The sequence below is a fragment of the Indicator indicator genome, chromosome 12 (assembly GCF_027791375.1).
Source record: "Indicator indicator isolate 239-I01 chromosome 12, UM_Iind_1.1, whole genome shotgun sequence".
Lineage (NCBI taxonomy): Eukaryota > Metazoa > Chordata > Aves > Piciformes > Indicatoridae > Indicator > Indicator indicator.
The window spans coordinates 5,450,614-5,460,420 of NC_072021.1; positions in this window are offsets into that span (position 1 = coordinate 5,450,614).

Here is a 9,807-nt window from a genome sequence, read left to right on the forward strand (position 1 = left end):
ATGCTTCCTGGAGAAGCCTTCATTGTGAGCACAGGTGGGCTCTTACTGTTTGCCTGCCTGCTTGCTGCTGTGTTCAGAAAAACAAGAACTTTGTACATATCTTTGGAAATAAAGGAAATGTGCACAGAATAATTCTTGAGTACACCCAGTACCAGCAAGTGGCTTGTGGTGATTGCTAAGATCATGTGGGAACAGCTATAAAAGCAGAGGTGGAATAAAGGAGAGCAGAGGCTGCACCAAGAGAAGCATAGCCAGCAGGGCCAGGGAGGTGATTCTCCCCCTCTGCTCCACTCTGGGGAGACCACACCTGGAGCTCTGTGTCCAGTTCTGGAGCCTTTATTATAAGAAGGATCTGAAGGTGCTGTCCAAAGAAGGGCCAGGAGGATGAGCAGAGGGCTGGAGCTGCTCTGCTCTGGAGACAGACTGAGAGAGTGGGGCTGTTCAGTCTGGAGAAGAGAAGGCTACCAGGAGATCTTCTTGTGGCCTTCCAGTATCTGAAGGGGGCTCCAAGAAAGCTGGGGAGGGACTTTTTTGGGGTGTCAGGGAGTGATAGGACTGGGGGGAATGGAGCAAAACTAGAAATGGGTAGAATCAGATTGGCTATTAGGAAGAAATTCTTCCCCATGAGGGTGGTGAGACACTGGAACAGGTTGCCCAGGGAGGTCATGGATGCCCCCTCCCTGGAGGAGTTCAAGGTCAGGTTGGTTGAAGCCTTGAGCCGGCAGAAGGTGTCCCTGCGCATGGCAGGGGGGTTGGAACTAGATGATCTCTAAGGTCCCTTCCAACCTAAACCACTCTAAGAATCTGTGAGTACAAGCTGGGCAGAGGGAGTGCACGTCTTGTGCACACAGGAGCCAGGGTGTATGGCTGTCTGGAAGCAGTCCCAAGCTGTTCACCAGGCAGATTTGCTAATCAAAACTCCACGTGGCTGAAGGACACAACACACTGACCTTTACTACACCCTGGGAGTGCTGCAGCAGCTTGAAATGACTGCTCCCACTGCTTGAGCCACAGAAGACTCTGCCAGCACTGGTGGAGATACTGTGCCTCTGAACAAAGCACCTTTTTCATATGTACTTTCCAGAGAGAGGGGAGGAATTCTCTCTGGTTCAACAGGGCTTTCAGATAGCCTTTTCAGATCACTACAGAGGCTTCATTCAGTTCTGCAGGCTCCAAATTAAATGGTAATGAAAACCAACACTCTTCTCATCTCTCCTGAGGCTCATCTGCTCTCTTATTTAGATGGCTGAGAAAAGTAAGAAAGCTCTTTGATAAAGGGTGCTTGAATGTGTCCAGAGAAGGGCAACAAAGCTGGGGAGGGGTCTGGAGCACAGCCCTGTGAGGAGAGGCTGAGGGAGCTGGGGGTGTTTAGCCTGGAGAAGAGGAGGCTCAGGGCAGACCTCATTGCTGTCTACAACTACCTGAAGGGAGGTTGTAGCCAGGTGGGGGTTGGGCTCTTCTCCCAGGCAAGCAGTGACAGAACAAGAGGACACAGTCTCAAGCTGAGCCAGGGGAGGTTTGGGCTGGATACTAGGAAGAAATTCTTCCCATAAAGAGAGATTGGCCATTGGAATGAGCTGCCCAGGGAGGTGGTGGAGTCACCATCCCTGGAAGTGTTTAAAGAGAGCCTGGATGAGGCACTCAGTGCCATGGTTTAGTTGATTAGATGGTGTTGGGTGAGAGGTTGCACTTGATGATCTCTGAGGTCTTTTCCAAGCTGGTTAATTCTGTGATTCTGTGATTCTGTGACTCAGAACTGCCCAACACCATTGCTGTTGGTTTGAGTCAGCCATGCTCATTTTCCAGCCACCTCCCAGACAGTTACCAGTAAAGTATCATTAGCTCTGAAGGGCATCCTTTGTCTTCCCAGGAGAAGCTGACAATTGGAGATCAGTAGAAATTACAGGCTGGTGTTTGGCACCCAGTGTCCTCCCCACAGCTGCACTGCCTGCCTGCCTGCCTGCCAGCAGCCCTCCAGAATGTGCCATCTTCCACTTGCTTGACCTGAGCTGGTTCAGGAGGATGGATGGCAGCAGTGCCAGAGAAGCAAACAGTTTTTTCTCTTTGCAGATTTCTCCTGCTTGGTTTCACAGCTCTCCTCTGGAGGAAAGGGAGCTTGTTGCCAGTTTCCAGGTGATGGCAGATTCAAGCAGTGGTCTTCAGATTAACAGGAGGCATTGCTTCCTTACTGAGGGTAAGGTATCCTTTCATTATTAGCATGCCAGAAACACACAGTCCTTGGAATTTTATACATCTTACCCAGTGACACATGCAAAAACAAACCAGCAAGGCCTGAATCTAGGAAAATCAATGGATTTGGGGCTTGCTAATATCTTTAAACCCTTGCAGACTCATAGAATCATAGAATTGTTAGGATTGGAAGGGACCTCAAGGATCAGCCACTTCCAACCCCCCTGCCATGACCAGGGACACCTCACACTACAGCAGGTTGCTCACAGCCACATCCAGCCTGGCTGCAAAAACCTCCAGGGATGAGGCTTCCACCACCTCCCTGGGCAACCTGTGCCAGTGTCTCACCACCCTCACAGGGAAGAATTTCTTCCTAACATCCAATCTGAATCTCCCCATTTCTAGAATAGAACAAAACTAGAAATGGGGAGATTCAGATTGGATGTTAGGAAGAAATTCTTCCTAATTGCTCCATTCCCCCCAGTCCTATCACTCCCTGACACCCTCAAAAGTCCCTCCCCAGCTTTTTTGTAGCCCCCTTCAGATCCTGGAAGGCCACAGGAAAATCTCCTTGGAGCCTTCTCTTCTCCAGACTGAACAGCCCCAACTCTCTCAGTCTGTCAGCCTGTAAGAGTGCAGAAAAGTCACAGCCATTCCAGAAAAGAAAAGTTCAAATATGTTAGGTTGCTGTTAGGCCTTCCTCAAAAAAACCCAACCAAAAAACCCAACCAAAACCCCCCACCACCAAAGAAATAAACAAACAAAAAACCCCAAAACAAACAACAAAAAGACAAACACAAACCAACCTAAAAAACCAAACCCCAGGTAACCCAACCGAACAAACCCAATAAAAGAGGCTAGTTGCAAATACTTAAGGATGACCTTTGAGAACAGACAAACCTCCAGGCCTCAAATGCCTGTAACCAGGAATGCCAGCCCTCTTGTGACCAGGGATTTTGTTTGTGAAGCAAGGAAAATCTGACTAAGGGAAAAGGGACTACAGCATGACTGAGCCTTTTCCCACTCTGTATCATTTCATAGACTCATAGCATTGTCAGGGTTGGAAGGGACCTGAAGGATCATCCAGTTCCAACCCCCTGCCATGGCCAGGGACACCTCACACTACAGCAGGTTGCTCACAGCCACATCCAGCCTGGCTGCAAAAACCTCCAGGGATGAGGCTTCCACCACCTCCCTGGGCAACCTGTGCCAGTCTCTCACCACCCTCATGGGGAAGAATTTCTTCCTAACATCCAATCTGAATCTACCCATTGCTAGAATGGTACAAAACCAGAAATGGGTAGATTCAGACTGGATGTTAGGAAGAAATTCTTCCCTGTGAGGGTGGTGAGATTTTTCCAGGGTCATTACTTAAGGCTGCCCTCACAGCACTCACCATGCCAGTCCCTGGTGTTTTCACCATTCTAGCATCCCTGCAGCAATCATTAACTCTGCCAAATCACCAGGTGTAACATGGTGTTGGTATGCAACATGTCCCTGACCCCCTTAGAGCTTCTGTGAGAAGAGTCCTGCCAGAAATCTGCCCATCCCTGTGCATGAGGAATTCCCTGGGTGCCACTCACCAGTCTTGTGTGGCTAAGGATTAGGTTAAGGCTTTGTCAAGCATAGCTGTGGTGCAGTTGTTTCCCTGTGGTGTGTGGATGTAGTGAATGTCCAAGTAAACACAGGATCTGGAGCATTCTTCCACTTCCCTTGGTTATATGACAGGTAAAACTCATTCACCAGCTGCCTATACCCAGGCTGCTACATCAGGTATCTAAAGAGGAAGGGTTTGGGTTTGGGTTTTGCAAATGATTATTTTCCTTCCTTGTGTTTTTTCATCTCTCAGATACTTTCTGCATCAGAAGAGCAGAGAGAAAATGCTGAATGAAGCAGAACTGAATGACAGGCTTGTGCCACGTGCCAGGGAGCAGCTGGTGAGTGAAGCACCTCCCTGGCAGCCCAGAACATCCCAGGAGCTGGATGTGGAGAGGAGGTTTAACTGTATTGATCCATTAGTTCTGGCTTGGTTTGTTTTCTGCCTCTAGCACACTACCCTCTTGTTCAAGCTCACATAAGGGGAGCACTGGAGTCTGTGGCAGCACAGTGAGCTGAGGCTGCTGATGCCAGCAAAAGTGGGAGGGAAAAACATACTTGTAAGTGGGAGGAGAATTTGGCCTGGTGCTGCCTTTTGATTTTATATAATCAAGGAAAACTAAAATATTGCACTGTGTCCACTGGGCCTCTCGATTCAAGAAAGATGTGGAGATGCTGGAATGTGTCCAGAGAAGGGCAGCAAGGCTGGGGAGGGGTCTGGAGCACAGCCCTGTGAGGAGAGGCTGAGGGAGCTGGGGGTGTTTAGCCTGGAGAAGAGGAGGCTCAGGGCAGACCTCATTGCTGTCTACAACTACCTGAAGGGAGGTTGTAGCCAGGAGGGGGTTGGGCTCTTCTCCCAGGCAAGCAGCACCAGAACAAGAGGACACAGTCTCAAGCTGTGCCAGGGGAGGTTTGGGCTGGATGCTAGGAAGAAAGAGAGATTGGCCATGGGAATGTGCTGCCCAGGGAGGTGGTGAGGTCACTGTCCCTGGAAGTGTTTAAAGAGAGCCTGGATGAGGCACTCAGTGCCATGGTTTAGTTGATTAGATGGTGTTGGGTGAGAGGTTGGACCTGATGATCTCTGAGGTCTTTTCCAAGCTGGTTAATTCTGTGATGCTGTGACAGCACCAGCTTTTAACAGCTGCACAATGACAGGGCACTGCATTAGGATTTGTGGTCATGTGGGGTTCATCTCTTCTTTATTTGGTCACCTCTCATCTTGAAATGTATCTCCCTTAACCCTCCTGGAAAGACCTGCCCCCTCTGTCAACAGGCAGAGGGGATGCAGAGGCAATGCCAAATGATGTGTGCAAGTGTGGACTTCTTAGGAAGTTGACTTGGTAGGAGCTCATGGCTTTGAAATGTGTGTAAGCCAGTGAGGTAGGCAGTTTGATTCAGGCTTGCTGACTGCACTCTTTTCCTACCCTCTCAGTTAAGTATGGTGAATGAAGGTTGCCATAGTTACAGCTGACTTCAGAAGTTAGCTCTGGGGTGTTGTGATTCCAGGTTCTTATCTCACTGCCCTTGCTGTGGTTGACTGAAAGCCAGGTTCCCATCTCTGGGATTCACTCTGCTGGAAAGGTGCTGCTCGTTCATTGTAAAATCCCGGAGGAAAGGTGAGAGGAGGGACATTTCCCATTCTCTTGTTTTCACCAACACTAGTGAGCAACATGGCACTTCCTGAGGCCAGGCTGCATACCTTCTGTGATTAACTTCACCTTGACTCTTGGAGCTTAGCCTGGCATTTGAATTCCCTGCAAACACATCCACCTTTGACTCCACAGCAACGCCTGTGGCTTGCTTTTGTCAGGGGCAGCTTGCATGTCAGCACCTGCAGCTGGGGAGGAATAACAGCAGCCAGCAGGGCAGGTTAGAGGCTGCCCTGCTGCAAAGCAGCTCCACAGGGAAAGACCTGGGAGTGCTGGTAGGTAGCAAGTTCTGCATGGGACAGCAATGTGCCCTTGTGGCCAAGAGAGCCAATGGGATCCTGGGGTGCAGCAAGAAAAGTGTGGCCAGCAGGGCTAGGGAGGTTCTGCTGCCCCTCTGCTCTGCCCTGCTGAGACCACAGCTGCAATCCTGTGTCCAGTTTGGGGCTCCCCAGCTCAAGAGAGACAGAGACCTGCTGGAGAGAGTCCAAGGGAGAGCCAGGAGGATGCTTAGGGGACTTGAGCATCTCCCTTGTGAAGAGAGACTGAGAGCCCTGGGGCTGTTTAGTGTGGAGAAGAGAAGGCTGAGAGGGATCTGATCAATGTCTATCAATAGCTGAGGGGTGGGGGTCAAGGGGAGGGGGCCAGGCTCTTTTGGGTGGTGCACAGCAATAAGCCAAGAAGCAACAGGTACAAGCTTGAACAGGGAAGGTTTCACCTCAAGATGAGGAGAAATTTCTTCACTGAGGGTGACAGAGCACTGGAGCAGGCTGTCCAGAGAGGTTGTGGAGTCTCCTTCTCTGGAGACTTTCCAGCCTCACCTGGATGCATTCCTGTGCAGACTTCCCTGGGTGATGCTGCTCTGGCTGGGGGGTTGGACCTGATGATCTCTGCAGGTCCCTTCCAACCTCTAATGCTCTGTGATACTGTGATACACTGGCATTTATTTGGACAAAAACAATAGGTCCCAACATGACTGGAGTCAGCAGGTGTTAACATTGACTTCTCTGTGGTTTGGAGGGGGTGTCAGGCTGGTGGCTGCTCAGCAGGAATCCTCTGGGCCTTCATGTCCTCTGTGCTGAAAAGCAAAAGCCTTTGCTCCTCTAGATGAGCAGCCCCGAGGTCTGCCTCACCTTGTCTCACTGAGCTGACACATCACCAGTGACACAGCAACAACTGCCAGGATCTGGGAGGGGTGTTCAGGCTCCTGAGGGGAGGTTGTAGCCAGGTGGGGGTTGGTCTCTTCTCCCAGGCAGCCAGCAGCAGAACAAGAGGACACAGTCTCAAGCTGTGCCAGGGGAGGTTTGGGCTGGATGCCAGGAAGAAATTCTCCCCAGAAAGAGAGATTGGCCATTGGAATGAGCTGCCCAGGGAGGTGATGGAGTCACTGTCCCTGGGGATGATCAAAAAAAAGCTTGGCTGTGCCACTTGGAGCCATGGTTGAGTTGTCAGGAGGTGTTAGGCATTAGGTGATTGGTTGGACTTGATGATTGCTCAGGTCTTCTCCAACCTGATTGATGCTGTGACACGAACAGGGCTCTGTTTTGAACATGATGTTTGGTACAGCTCTGGTGAGAAGCTAAGGAAACCCAGCATTTACCATGCTTTAATGTTCAAATGGAGCTCTCTGGGGTGGCCTGCATGTCACATCCACACAGAGCACAGCGTGACATATGCACTTCAGAGCCACAGTGAAATAAAGCTCCAGTTCACATTGCAGCCTGAGAGCTGCCTCAGCGCGTGCTGGGCTGAGCCTGCCTGCTGATGGATCACCATGCAAGGATGCCTTGCACTGGGGGTTGAGCTGCTTGGTGACTCACTGGAGGAGAATGCACGCTAGAAAAGCTCATTTCCCAGTTACTCAGAGGTAAAATATTCCTGGATCCACGCCTGGTTTGTGCTGGGAATATTAAGGATGTTGCTGTTTTCCTGGTAAAGCTCAGTTAGGGGAGACAGAGATCGTTGCTGCAGTCAGCACTGAGTTTTCCTTCCCAGAGCAGTTTGCTTGGCTCTGTCTGAAGCATGCCCTGAAACAGTGGGGTTGGCTTCTGTAGCCACCATGGAGCATTGCCTTAACTACTACATTTTTTACTTTATATTCAATCCCCCCCTAACAAACTGACACTGAGCCCTCATCTGGAACATAGGCTGTAGGAAGTCTGTAATTTTTCAAGCCTTGATGGGCTGGGCAGTGAGGAACCTAATGAGCTTCAACAAGGATAAGAGCAGAGTCCTGCACCTGGGGAGGAAGAATAAACTGCAGCAGGACAGGTTGGGAGGGGATCTGCTGGAGAGCAGCCCCAAGGAGAAGGACCTGGGAGTGCTGGGGGACAACAAGTTCTGCATGGGACAGCAATGTGCCCTGGGGGACAAGAAGGCCAATGGGGTCCTGCGGTGCATTGAGAGGAGTGTGTCCAGCAGAGCCAGGGAGGTTCTCCTCCCCCTCTACTCTGCCCTGCTGAGACCTCACCTGGAATATTGCATCCAGTTCTGGGCTCCCCAGTTCAAGAGGGACAGGGATCTGCTGGAGAGAGTCCAAGGGAGGGCTACAAGGATGATGAAGGGACTGGAGCACTGCCCGGAGAGGAGAAAATGAGAGCCCTGGGGGTGTTTAGTCTGGAGAGGAGAAGACTGAGAGGGATCTGATCAATGTCTGTCAATAGCTGAGGGGTGGGGGTCAAGGGGAGGGGGCCAGGCTCTCTTGGGTGGTGCACAGGAATAAGACAAGGAGAAACAGATACAAGCTTGAGTATAGAAGATTTCACCTCAACATGAGGAGAAACTTCTTTCCAGTGAGGGTGACAGAGCCCTGGAGCAGGCTGCCCAGGGAGGTTGTGGAGTCTCCTTCTCTGAAGACTTTCAAGCCCCATCTGGATGCATTCCTGTGTGACCTGTGCTGGATTCTATGGTCCTGCTTTGGCTGGGGTTGGACTTGATGATCTCTGGAGGTCCCTTCCAACCCCTAACATCCTGTGAGCCTGTGAGAAGTCATGTTTAGAGATTCACAGATTGGATTGGGTTGGAAGGGACCCTCAAAAGTCATCTTGTCCAACCCCCCTGCACTCAGCAGGGACACCTCCAACTAGAGCAGGCTGCCCAGGGCCGCATCCAGTCTGCCCAGGGCCACATCCTCTTTCACCTCAATTTGTACTTTCTGAGTAAATCTCAGCAGATGCAGATGGCAGTGGTAAGAACCTGATGGCCCTGGAGTGATCTGCCTGTGGTTCCATACGTGTGCCATCCACATGTACCAATACAACATGTCAGCTTGCATTAGGTTATGTCAGCTTTCATTAGGTTGGTGCAGGCATGACACCATGCACCCAGCACTAAATTGAGATAATCACAGGGAGATTAGTCTGTATTTTCTCCACTTGTGCTGGTTTGTCCCTTTAACCTCCTGGCTTGGCACGGAGAGCAGGGACAGCACAGGGTGGAGATAGAGGCAGCACAGGAGGACAGGAGACAGACACGAGAATAAACCATGCCAAAGGCACAGCATGAAGTGAGCTGGAGCAACTAAACATAAACAAATTCGTGGTAACAGGTAAAACAGCAAATATTTAAGGTCACTTCCTGGCAGGGGAAGTTTGACCAGCTGGTATTTTGCAGCCTTCGATGGATTTTTTACCCTGCTGTTCTCTGGCCACAGGGATATCCCTCCAAGGAACCTTTCACATTTACCTTCCTCCCTCTGGGATCCTATTCCATGTACATTGGTTTGAAGTCCCTTCGGGACACATTTTGTGCTTTCTGCCTCAAAATCATCCCCTCAGCAGCCAGCAGTGGCAGAATCTGATATGGGGTGGTCAGAAGTGGTCAGAATGGTCACAGTTTTGCTTGCTCTGAAGAAGCCTCAGCACTGAAGCCTGGCTGGCAGCACTGGGGTCACCACTGGGGAGGCAGTGTTTGGGCCAGAGCTTGTCCTTCTGCAAGAGCAGGCTGGGGCCAGGGCTCTCCAGGTGGACATCTGATGGCACAAAGGTGACAGAACATTCTGCAGTGCACTGGGGAGCTTGGAGTGTTTCAGCCACCACTGCCAGTGAGTGTCCCCAGCCCTGTGTGCAGTGGCACCTGCGTGAGTTAAATTGCCACACCAGAGCTGTCTGGGTTGGGATCCTCGTGATGATGCCTTCCTGTAAGTCCCCTTCAGATACTGAAATGTAGCTTTAAGGTCTCCCCAGAGCCCTCTCTTCTCCAGGATGATCAGCCCCAACTCTCCCAGCCCGTCTTCATAGCAGAGATGCTCCAGCCCTTCAGTCTTGGTGGCTCTCCTCTGGACCTGCTCCAGCAGTTCCATGTCGCTCTTGTGTTGGGAGCCTCAGAGCTGGACACAGAACTGCAGGTGAAGTCTCAGCAGAGCAGAGCAAAGTGG